This window comes from Cyprinus carpio, chromosome B4 (genome assembly GCF_018340385.1).
Source record: "Cyprinus carpio isolate SPL01 chromosome B4, ASM1834038v1, whole genome shotgun sequence".
Classification (NCBI taxonomy): Eukaryota; Metazoa; Chordata; class Actinopteri; order Cypriniformes; family Cyprinidae; genus Cyprinus; species Cyprinus carpio.
The window spans coordinates 718,627-731,376 of NC_056600.1; the positions used below are offsets into that span (position 1 = coordinate 718,627).

Below are 12,750 nucleotides of genomic sequence, written 5' to 3' on the forward strand. Positions count from 1 at the left end.
TATGTGTTCTTCAACTTTGCAATATAATTCTACAGAAGATTATAGTCTGTTTCTACTGGCTAAATCTCTCTCCTTCACGTAATAACAGTCGCAGGTTGGTCAGTGATAACAGTCGCCCTCAGTGCTGGTCGAGTGGAGGGTCTTCTCATGATGGACAGTGAGGAACGGTGTGTGATGATGACTGGGATACTGATGATGCTGGCAGTGGTGTGTAGAGAGCTTGAATGTGGAGAAGCTGTACAAAGCTCTGGGTGATGCTCATTTTGGAAAAAGAGATCAGGACCAATCTGGACCAGATGATTGGGGCCGTGTTGTTAGCAGATCAGAGTCAACACTGAAGCAACTGTAGTTCAGGAGGATGGGGTGATAGTGACTGTGATCATGAGGAAGATGCTCAGGTGAGTTGCCGCATACATCACCCTGTTAATGCATCACCTATCAGACTTTCATCCATTCAGACATCAGATATGAAATGTAAAATTATTTGATGTAATTTCTTTTCAGAGCAACTCATCAACAACGAATCATTATTATCAGACGTGGATGTCAGTGTGTGACACTGTCTTTGACCAGCAGGATGCAGAGGTTGTGTGTAGAGAGCTGGACTGTGGGGCTCCGTATAGGTGCTGGGAGCAGCTGCTTTTGACAAAGGAGACACTCAGATGTGGACACAAGAGATTCAGTGCAGAGGAAATGAATCTCAGATTCAACTGTGTCCAACATAACATACAGTGCTCTCATGAAAACAGTGTGGGACTGATATGTTCTGGTAAAATGTCAATATTTAACCCTTTAATAGTGGTGCTTGCCAAAGGCCAGAGCACTTATTATTATTTTTCCACACAAAAAATTTTGGTGGCATGAACTCAGGCCTTCTCTGTTTGTAGGCTTACACCCATGAATGACAGTGTCAAATCACCCGGCTCACTGAGGCAGAGCTGTGCTTGTATCTTTCTAAGCAATAGGAACCTAATGTCTCTCTCTCGCGCCTCTCTCCATCCTGTGCATGCAGTTAGTTTAGATAATCTCCTCTTACTACTGATAAGAGTATTTTTTTTGATAATACTCCTCACTAACTATGTTTTGTTTTTCTTTCTAAATGCTTATGTAGGCTATAGTTATAGGGTTAAATTTAAATATTTTAGAATTTTTTTGAGGAGTAATAGTCGCCTGGTAGGAGTTTTTTTTTTTTTTTTTTTGGCCTCGTGGCGGAGGACTGGGATGGAGGTTTCCTCTCTGTCACTCCGCCACGGAGTCAGGTGCGTGCCTGACGCCGGGGCGATTTGGTCGAGGACATGCTCGTGGCGATTGGAGAACAAATAGGATTTGAAAATATTGTATCCGCATCCAAAATTAACAAGGCCGTGGTGGTTTTTCTGAAGGATCAAAGTTTTGTTAGTAAACTCATCGTGAACGGAGTTTGGTAAGTGGAGCATTTGTTTTTGTTTCTCCGTTGGTATCGCAGTCGACAAGGGTGAACATTTCTAATTGTCCCCCATATGTACCTAAAGCATGCATTGAAAATGAACTGCAGATGTTTGGGAAAATAGTACGTTAAGTGGAATGACAGTAATTCCACTCGGGTGTAAAAATGAAGCCCTAAAACACGTGTTGTCTTTTTAGGCGGCAGTTGTTTATTGTTTTAGAATCACGCTAGATATCTCGTTCCGGGTTAAACATGAAGATAAATCAAATATGATCTACGCGACTACCAATCATTTGAAATGGTTTGAGTGCAGTAATTTTAGACATAAAACATGGAATGCCCGCATAAAACACAAACAGAAGGAATTACCAACAAAACAAATGAAGGTGAACATGAACATGCGGTCGTTGATGAAGCAGAGAATGCAGATATAAAAGTAAACAAATAGAGTTAGAAAATGGAACTGACAAGGAGCAGAGTGCAAATAATAAAAGGAGTAACGTTACTCACGAACAAAGTGAATCTACTGAAGATGTAGGTCAAAAGGAAGCGAGTGAAAAGAAATTAGGGAAAAAAGGGAAAAGAAATAAGCAGAGATGGGACCAAGTCACACATGTGCAAGTCTCAAGTAAGTCTCAAGTCTTAACCTTCAAGTCTCAAGTAAGTCCCAAGTATTTTTTTCTTGGGCAAGTCAAGTCAAGTCACAAGCTATGTCAAGTCTTGTCAAGTCAAGTCCTGTAGTAGGTCAAGTCAAGTCCAAGTCAAGTCACCTTATTATTGTAATTTTACCTGCAGAATCTGATCTTAATAAAGTGAAAAGACAAGATATAAGTAACTATCAGTAAATTAAAATAATTTGGATTTGCATTGTAAATACTCATGTTCAGTAAAATACATCATGGGAATCAAACAAAATTGTAACTTCATAAAATTATTTATTTTTCACTTCTGCCAACAGTGTTTGAAATGTTTTTAAATTAAATTTAAATTAAATTTTCAACATTGAGCCCATAAAACAAATAACAGCTTAACATCCAACAGACTCCTCTCTGAACACCTCCCTCTCTCTCTCAAACACAGTTTACATACAACATTAAATTTTGTTACATTTCTCCTCTCACACACACTCAGAGTATATCCATAAGTCATTTCTCTCTCTCACTCTCTCTCACACACACACACTCTCACACACACACACACTCTCTCTCTCTCACACACACTCACTCTCTCTCTCACACACACACACACACTCACTCTCTCACTCTCACTTGCACACTCCTCTCACTCCACTCTCTCACACACACTCACTCTCTCTCCCTCTCTCACACACACACTCTCTCTCTCTCTCTCACACACACACACACACACTCAGAGTATATCCATAAGTCATTACCTCTTTTACAAGGTATTGAAACTTAAAAATATAAGATTTGAGATAGTTTATTTTATTTTTAAAGGATAATTATTAATTATAAAAAGCATTTAATGGAATAAAGACATTATCGCAAGAAAGGCGAATTAGTATTAGTGAAATAATTTTAACTATTAGCAGCTAATATTTTATTTTTAATTATGCATGCATTGTCTCTAAATGAATAAAGGACATTATCGCATATTTTCAATTCAATAAGGCAAAATGTAATAAATAAATAAAAATGTTAAATGTTTATATACTTACATTTTACCAGGCATTCGTTCACTTCTTTAATCATTTTGACAATGATGAGCTAGACCGCTGAACTTTTAGTCTTCCTAACAACAAACAGAGCGGTGCATAGTCCTAATGGAGTTCATCAGAGCAGCATCAAGAATGTCAAATATTTGCAGTGAATCTCTTATTTGTGCATCTTAAGTTTATTGCCAATAATAATGACAGGTTTGTGAAAGTTTAGAACTCGGTGAGCTCGCAGCAAAACACATCTTTCAGCATAGCGACTTATTTGCACGTCCTCTGATTACATTGCGCCTCAACAGACATGTCTGTGATTATTACAATGCTCAACGCTGCAAAAGCATCAAGCGTGAGTAACTTAAATGCAAAGGGAAAATATATATATAAAAAACTGTAATATGCACTTTTCATGATTAGGTAATCGTGGTAGCTGTAGTCTTATTCACATTTGTTTTTTCTGACTGAATTGTTTTGCTCTATGAGAAAGACAAGGTAACAAAATATTTGGGGCTTTACTATAAAAACATTCGGGCTTTAGCCCGCCTCTATGCGCTCCCCTGCAAGAAACGCCGCTTTTTGACGGTACCAAGAAGCGGATCGTGCTGATTGATTAGAATTAGATGAATGTGGATCATTTATGTTTTGAGCCTTTTTTAATGGGCCTGAAATCGCTTGATACAACCTTTTAATGGCTACTTTAGCTTCAATTACCATTTAGCTAACTACCAACCTTGGAACTATAACATTAACAAATTGACAAGCACTTACTGCGGGCAGAATGGTTCTTCAGATGGCCGGGCCGAAATTGGAGGTTGTCTCTGACGTAACCGAGAGATTTGTATGTTGCGCTAATCTTGTAAAAGCGCTTTGTTCTTCTTTTGCCATCTTGCAAAAAAAATTCTTGAAAAGCCAAAGCTGATGACCCCTCGGTACCCCTCCGGCTGACATGTTGATGTGGATGTGGATATCTGATCTAAGTGGGCGCAGGTATGGCGTAAAGTACGAGAGGGCATGACTGATGATAGTGTAGCCGGATCCAGGACATGATAACCGCTGGCAGCTCATTTCTCTCGGCTATAAACCAGTTCAGTTATCAACCTTATTTTTAAAATAAATTTATATATTTTATATTCAAACTAAGAAAACATGATGTGATTAACACTCAAGTCAATTCAAGTCAATGCGTGTCTCCAAGTCAAGTCAAGTCCGAACTTTAACTTCCAGAGTCAGAAATAAGTCTCAAGTATTTTTTATTTTGGTCAAAGTCAAGTCACAAGTCATAAAAAATAGTGACTTGAGATGACATTTAATCAAATCGATAACACCAAGTAACAAGTCCCCATGTCTGGAAATAAGTGATGGAGAAAACAAAAGGATGGATTGTGAAGAGGCAGGAACAAGTGATCTCATTTTGAGAGTCCTGATAATATTCTCACTTTTGAGAATCAAATCGATAATATATCTTTGTCTCAGCTCTCTGAAAGCACTGATGTGACTGAAGTCTGAAGATGCCTCAGACCTTTCCCCTCCATTATGATGAAGATCAGTTACTGTAATGTGATTAACGATTTCCTTGATGAAACCTTTGGAAGAAAAGTTAAAGTTAAAGAATTTTTTCTTGATGTGAAAAAGTTTTTGGCTTCAGTTACGAAGAGTTAAGTAGAAGGAAAAGATTCCGTTTGAAAAAAATGGTAACAAACTTGAGAAAATAAAAAGTTCTTGAAAACTCCTTGTAGTTTATTCAAATGTAGAAATCACTTTTACTATTTTGTTCCTTTTTTGGCTCCTTGTCCTCTTTAGTTTTTCTTTTTCTGACTTCTTTCATGGAGAGCTTTAGAATAGGTTCCATTAACATTAATGGGGTAGAGAAGCTGGAAAAGAGCATAAGTTTAAAATGAATACATACAAAGAAAGAGTATTGAGGTAACATTTGTACAGGAGATGCATACTAGTGATGTAAAGAATGAAGTGGAATGGAAAATGGGGTGGAGAAGTGATTTATTTGTGAGTCATGGTACACATGTTAGTGGAGGAGTTGCTATTTTATTTTCAAAGATGATTAATATAACCACTGTGTCTGTGAATAGAAATAGAAAGAGGTAGAATTTTGGCCTGTTCAAACCGTTATAAATGGCTCTACTTTTGTTTTTTATTAATATTTATGCACCAAATACTGGCGCAGAGAGGATACAAACTTTTAAAAAGTTAAACAAGTCTTTTCAAACAAAATTTTAGAAAAAAAATGTATGGCTGATTTTGGGGGGTGACTGGAATTGTACAGTCAGTTTTACTTTAGATAGAAATGGAGAAGAACCTCATCCCTCTTCTGCCAAATTTTTAGATAATGTTATTAATTATTCTAATTTAATTGATGTACTGTATGGAGACTACAATTCCCAGCAGTTAAACAGTATACATGGGTAAAGGTTTCTCATGATCATATTAGTACTGCTAGGTTAGACAGGTTTTATATTAATAAGGATAAAAGTAATAGAATTTTAAAATCTACTATTTGTCCAAATGGGTTCTCTGATCATCATGTATAATTGAAATAAATGTAAGAAAGTCACCAAAGTCATAGCTATTATTGGCATTTTTAGCATGGAAATCGTTACAAGATTAGGTTATTTTGTGAAAAAGTTTATGTATTTTTGGTGTGAGTGGAAAAAAAACAAAAAATAATTATGATGATATTGTTCAGTGGTGGGATGTAGGAAAAGCACAAATTAGAATATTTTGTCAAAATTATATATATAATACAAAATGGTAGGATCAAAAAATGTTTTTTGAACTAGAAAAGAGATAAAGCAGATTGAAGGAGAGTTAAGTGTTGAGATGTTGTGACCGTTGGGAAGCTGCAAAAGAAAAAAAAAAAGCTTTTACTAGCCTCATTATTTCACGCGAAAAAAAGCTAAGAGTGCTTTTAATTAGAGCTCAGCTTTGCATTTTGAGAGAAATGGATGCACCAAGTTTCTTCTTTTTTTTTAATTAAAAAACTGATGTTGCATTTGAAAGATGTAAATGGGAATGTGATAAAACCCTGTTTTTGAATATGATTTACATTTGTTTTTAATTAATTTAATAGAAATGGATTTAAAAGAAACATCTGCTTTTTATAAAACTATGCTGAGAACATGGATTTTAATTTTTCAAGTGAACAGAGACCTGCTTGTATCTGAGTCCTGGATAAACAATGAGCCTCTTTTTAATAATCCCTTACTTTAAGTAAAGGTGCTTAATTCAAGAAGCCTTCAGAAAGTAATGGCAATAGCTGGATGCACAAAAAAAATTATGATGAGTGGAAAAGCCCTGAGGAAATGTGTAATCTGACAGGAATTAAGTCCGTCAGATTCATGAAACCACGTAATGGAACAAATTAATAAATTATATTCCTAACACTCATTCCTCTAAAATCAACGTCGAAAATTAAGAGATGAGGATTTGAACGAGGAAGAGGAGATGATAAAGGAGGAGTTTTTTCCTGCACTTAATGTTTCGGCTTTGGTGGAAGAAGAACCCCAAGAGGAATCAATCCTCTCAGTTATTCCTCTTTAACAGGAGTGCACAAATGAACCGAAACTAGGGCTGTGCGATATGGACAAAAAAAACCTATCACGATTTTGCGATTTTGATTTTAATCACGATTTTCAGTATAAATTTGAAACCTATTTCCAAAAGAAAACCAATGAGAGCTTTATCAAAAAGTTGTAACATGCCTCTAGAACAGACATAAGTCAAAATAATCACTAAGTAAAGATGTCAAACAAAATGTCTAGACATATGGCAAAAAAAAACGTGTCCAGGGCTTCTTTTTTTTTTTTTTTTTTTTTTTTTTTTTTTTGCCATGCATTGGTCATAGAGCTCATTGTAGCGGTGCCTCAGGTGCTGATGCTGAAATATATTTATTGCCCAAGGTTCACATGTACTCCGTTTGCAGTGCGTATACAGTATGTGTGTTCGGTTCAGAAGCAGCGAGAGCACGTTATTGTAACGCGAAAGCACATTAAAATAATTTGCGACCGGGGAATCTCTCCGCTCACACGCAGATTTCCTTTTGCTTTGTCACAAAACCAGACACGCCGTGCTCAGATACACGCTGCTTTCTCATCCGGAGAGAGTGCGGCGCCAATATTAAATCATATCTCCTCTCACTCTTCTTTTCGCACCTTTCGATTTTTTAACCTTTACTCTCATGCGCTAGATATTCATTCTTTTCGCACCTTTCGATTTTTTAACGTTTTCTGTTCACATCTTTTACCGCGAGCACGTTCTGATCCATTAACATGGGCTTGGAAAAAATATCCATCACAGACAGAGTGTAAACCTGGAGTTAGGCATATGCCCAGTCTGTTCTGTTCTCGCCGGCTCCACTTAGGTGCGCTGCATTCTGATTGGATTGGATTAATCGCTTTTAGCCCTAACGCACAGCCCTAACGAAACTCAGTGAAAACATGCCTCACAGACATGATAAATATTTCTATAGAAAACTTTAAATGATTACTTAAACGAAATAAAACAAATTGAAAACAAAAAACTCTTTCATTATAACCTTAATCCGTAAAGGCGCACTTCTCTATAAAGTGGCGTCTAAAGAGGGAGATAGTGAGTCAGGATCAGCAACTTCATCCTTGCGACACAGACTCAGAAAACACTAGTTTATTAGTAAATAATTCAAATATCTCCTTACTATCATGTTAATTACTTGAGCCTATTGTGTTTGCAGGTGCTTTGCGGCAAGCTTGGTACCTATTGTGTGTATTTGAATGCAAAACTGTTCAGCTGCGCTGGTGCCTCGAGCTGCTCTTGACAGTGCGGTAGCACGGTCTCGTGTTGTTTCCACCAGAGCTGGCAGAAGCGGCATGTTTCATTACTAATTGATGGATGTCTAAAACAAAATTAAGGAGAGGTCTAAAGTATAAATGTATAGAGAAGTCTAAAAACAGGCGGGGAGGCCCGGCCTGCGTCTGAACTATGTTGTGAAAATTATCCCGAAGCCCGGCTCGAGGGGCGTAAAAAGTCGGAGGTCTGTCGGGGCTCGGGCTGAAATTCAGGGCTCTAGTGTTTGTTGTTGAACCACAGGGGAGACTTTCAGAGTCGCTGAGACTTTTTTTTTTCTCCTAGAGCGGCTAGAGTAAGCACCAGTGCGACCTCGGTTTTTTTTTTAGTCACACCACTAAGAAATTAGGTCGCATGTGTGAGCAAATTGGTCGCACTCTAGAGCTCTGTGTCATATCAGTTGCACACTTGACTCTCTCTGGTCACAAAGTGAAGAACGTGATCACCATTGAATGGCAATTATGATATTTGTGGGCCATCTGAAAAAAAAAGCATTTTATGGAATTAAATTTTACATTAGTTACAGGAATTATTTTGACAGATGTTAAGGTTTCACTAAATTTCCCTCATAGTCTATTAAGCCTTATACAAAGATAAGCATTTATTCACTCAAATGTCATTTTATGTCATTTTACAATTTTATAGAGTTGAGTATGATATATGTACACTAATTTTGGACATTTTCAGTTAGTTATCAGTGCTTTTATGTCATCTCTGCAGGTGTTTGGCTTTGATGCTGTAAATAAACTGGAGAGTTTCCTGTCTTCTGTAAATCAGAAACGTGTGTGTGTGTGCCTCCCCTCACTGAGGTCTTGATATGCGTGGAGGAGGAGTTCATCAGCACTGACAGTTTTGATATATATGGAGAAAATCATAAAAGCGTCCTCTGATTTGTCACTGAAGTTGTTTGATGATTTCCTCTGTTGTGTCTAATAAGGTAATAGCGAGTGTGATTGGAGGATGTTGGGCCTCTTTCTCTCTCATTAAGAGGATGCCTGTGCTTCTGTATCATCAGAGCGGAGAAGCTTGTTCTGGATGTTGAGTTAATCATGCTGAGGATGATGGGAAGATGCCTGACACTCATTTTACTGTCTTCAGTTAAAATACTCATCACAGCTGGTAAGTACACAAATTTAAAACAACAACAACAATAGAGAGAGGGATGACGAAATGTTACTTTCTGGAATTGGTCAGAATATTGTGGGATTTAAAAAAAAAAAAAATCTTCAATATGTTTGATTAAAATGTAGCGTTTCAGATGACAATATTATTATTAATTCACAATATGCCTCTCTTTCTCTCTCTCATTTGTTTAAAATATTAGACCGTGTGAATGTGAGGCTGGTTGGTGGTCACAGTCGCTGTGCTGGGAGAGTGGAGGTTCATCATAGAGGTCAGTGGGGAACAGTGTGTGATGTTGCCTGGGATTTGGCTGATGCTGCAGTGGTGTGTAGAGAGCTGGACTGTGGAGAACCTGTAGATGTTTTGGGTAATGCATACTTTGGACAAGGATCAGGACCAATCTGGATGAATTTTGTCAGATGTTTTGGTCCAGAATCCGCACTGAAGGACTGTGTATCAGGAGGATGGGACCAAAGTTACTGTGATCATGCTAAAGATGCTGGAGTCATCTGCTCAGGTAACATTTGCACACTTGTGGCTACTTTCTGAGTTTTGCTGTTTATATTGTATCTAAAGTATGAACAGCCAAAGTACTCAATGCCTTAGTTTACAACATTTTAGACTGATGTGCACAATGTGCTCAAAGACGAAACATTTGGAAAAAAAAAAACTTCCATTACCCTCAAGGCAAAACTCTGTCACAAATTCTAAATGTGTGATATAGTGTATATTGAACACTAATTAATGTTATTATTTATTAATTTTTTTTTTTGCATTTCATAATTTCATCTTTAAAACAATAATATCATATTCCTGTGTAAACACATTTATGCTACATTTGTGCAGCATTATCAGTTATGCACATATTCAAGGTATATGCTGGTTGAGATGTATAGCTTCTGTCTTGCCTTGAGAAATAGTTACATTTTTACAAAGCAATCTTCAAATTTTAACACTCCTGGTTAAATGTGCATACCCATGTTTGATAAGTTAATTTAGTAAGACTTCAGTGGGTTTGCTGTCTTTATCAGTTTGTCTAAATATATGTTCACATGTGTAATGTTTAATACAACTACAGTTGAGGTCAAAAGTTTACATTCCTCATTCAGAATCTGCAAAATGTTAATTATTTTACCAAAATAAGAGGAATCATACAAAATGCATGTTATTGTTTATTTAGTAATGACCTGAATAAGATATTTCACATAAAATGTTTACATATAGTCCACAAGAGAAAATAATGGTTGAATTTATAAAAATGGCCCCGTTCAAAAGTTTACATCCACTTGATTCTTAATACTGTGTTGTTCCCTGAATGATCCACAGGTGTGTTTTTTCGTAAAGTGATAGTTCTTCATGTGTTCCTTGTTTGTCCTGAACAGTTAAACTGCCTGCCGTTCTACAGAAAAATCCTTCAGGTCCCACAAATTCTTTGGTTTTCCAGTATTTTGTGAATTTGAATCCTTTCCAACAATGACTGTACTTTTGAACAGAATGGAGGCGGTACATTTTTCTTATTTTGCCTAAATATCATATATTTTTTCATTTAGTACTGCCCTTTGGAGTCTACAGAAGATAGTTACATGTTTCCCAGAAGAAAATAAGTTACATTTACACTACTTTTCAAATTCAAAATGTTTTCACACCCCGCTCTTAATGCATTTTTTTTTCTTCTGGAGCATCAATGAGTGTTTGAATCTTCTGTATTAGTTGCATCTGAGTCCCTCAGGTGAACTAATTTAAAACAAATAATTTAATAAAAATCATACAGTCATTTTTGGAAAGGGTTCAAATACACAAAAATGCTGGAAAACAAAATAACTAATTTAAAACAAATAATTTAATATAACCGAAAACAATCATTACATAAACCCATTATAATAAATGTTATATTTAGCTAGCTGTTCCTTCAAATTTTAAAATAAACATAGATGAATCCTTAAAGCTACAAAAGGTATTGATTTCTTCTTGTTTCCCTTTTTTATTTTTTATTTTTTTAACAGACATCACAGCAGCTGGGTTAATAGGTTATAGAGTGGGGGAACTATGATGTCACTTTGTAGGCTGATCGGCTGTTAGCATCACACTGGTTCCCTCGACAAAAAGCCAATAGTATTTTTCCATAGGCTTTTGGATTATCACACAAAAAAAAATAAAAAAAAAAAAAACAAAGCTGTGTTCAACCATAGTTCATGAAGCTTACGCTGCGTTTGTCCATCAAGATAATCTTCACAAAATAATATAATTTTAAAGCCTACATGAAAGCGCCAGAACTTAAAAGCTAAACTTTTAAGTTATAAACGAACTACACCACCATGGTCACTGCCTTCAACGACACCACCACCACGCTTCTCCATCGCAAAATGAAAATTTAGTCATTATTCATTAAAGAAATAATCCACCACAAAAATAAAATTTAATCAACACTAACTTAACTGTTTCATATAAACTGGAATAAATACAAAACTAGAGCCAAACTAAAACTGAAATGAGACATTAGTAATAAATTGTATAGTAAATAAATGAAACAATCATAACTAAAGGACATATGAAAGCATGTATTTCTGTACATTTCAAAATAAGGCGAACAGTCAATAAATCCTTGATTGATATGAATATTTTGATTAAAAACGTGTCTCACACTGCTTCAGTAAAATTCTACTGCATCTAATCTATTAAATAACAGCATAGTGAGCAAGTTTTTGGATATGGTAAGATTAAACTTATTTTTGTGAATAAAGTACCACATTTCAGCTAGCCTATCATTTTCTTAGGGTGGGTACACAATGTTATTTTATCCTTGCTTCTAGAACAGCTTCATGTGGCCGTGAACATTTAATTTTTAACGTGGCTTGTTTAACAACACGTCTGTAGGAAACAAGAGATTAAGCAAGCATCTTCCATCCAAACACTTGTGGTTGCATTTCAGGCAAAGCAAAAAAACAAAAAAAATTGTTTAACAACAACATCAGTAAGAAAGCCATACAATGAGCATCTTCCCTCCTCAGACTTGTATCTCTGACAGCGCCTATAGTCCCATTTAGCAACTTTTTAGCAACCGTCTTTTTTTAAGAAATGTAACAGTTTAAAAAAAATCGCGAATGGGGTATAACTGGTATGTTTTATGTCGTAGAATAAAACGCGGAAAGTATCTTGAGCTTGTGTGAACCACGGACCTTATTTTGCAGGATTTAATCAAACTCTCATTCAAAAATCCTATGGAACCATGGACTATGGAACCGGAAGTGCTAACCCGCTTTCGGGTTTTTTCCTAAAAAGTGACGTCATAGTTCCACCACTCTATTTTGGCTGCTTTAAGAGCTGCTGCCGCTGCTGAATGTGACATAAATCTGACACACACCACATTTTCTCACAACTCTTTACCTATTCTGACCCACTTCAGGTCTTAAAGTCTCTACTAATAATGAGCTGACGAGTTGAATCCATATATGTCAACCCTCCCGTTTTTCCTGGGATTCTCCCTTATTTTGCCATTCTATCCTGCTGTCATCCCGTTTAATATTTTCCCATATTTCTCCTGTATTTAAAAAAAAAAAAAAAAAAAAAAAAATCCAACTGGGCTTATTTTATTTGTTTGCTATATCCGCTTCCGGTAAAACTCCTGTAATTCGTATGGGCCAAACCACATTATATGAATAATCACGACAACAAATTCTAGGTTTTCCAGTTGCCA

General features: G+C 36.3%; 1 long non-coding RNA gene across 1 annotated transcript; it reads left to right on the top strand.

The window, feature by feature from the left end:
- Positions 1 to 1,168: 1,168 nt before the first annotated feature.
- On the top strand, positions 1,169 to 9,588 carry LOC122136954. The gene is made up of 3 exons (XR_006154434.1): positions 1,169 to 1,423; positions 8,872 to 9,053; positions 9,259 to 9,588. It is a non-coding gene; the product is annotated as an uncharacterized LOC122136954 (long non-coding RNA).
- The last annotated feature ends 3,162 nt before the right edge of the window (positions 9,589 to 12,750 follow it).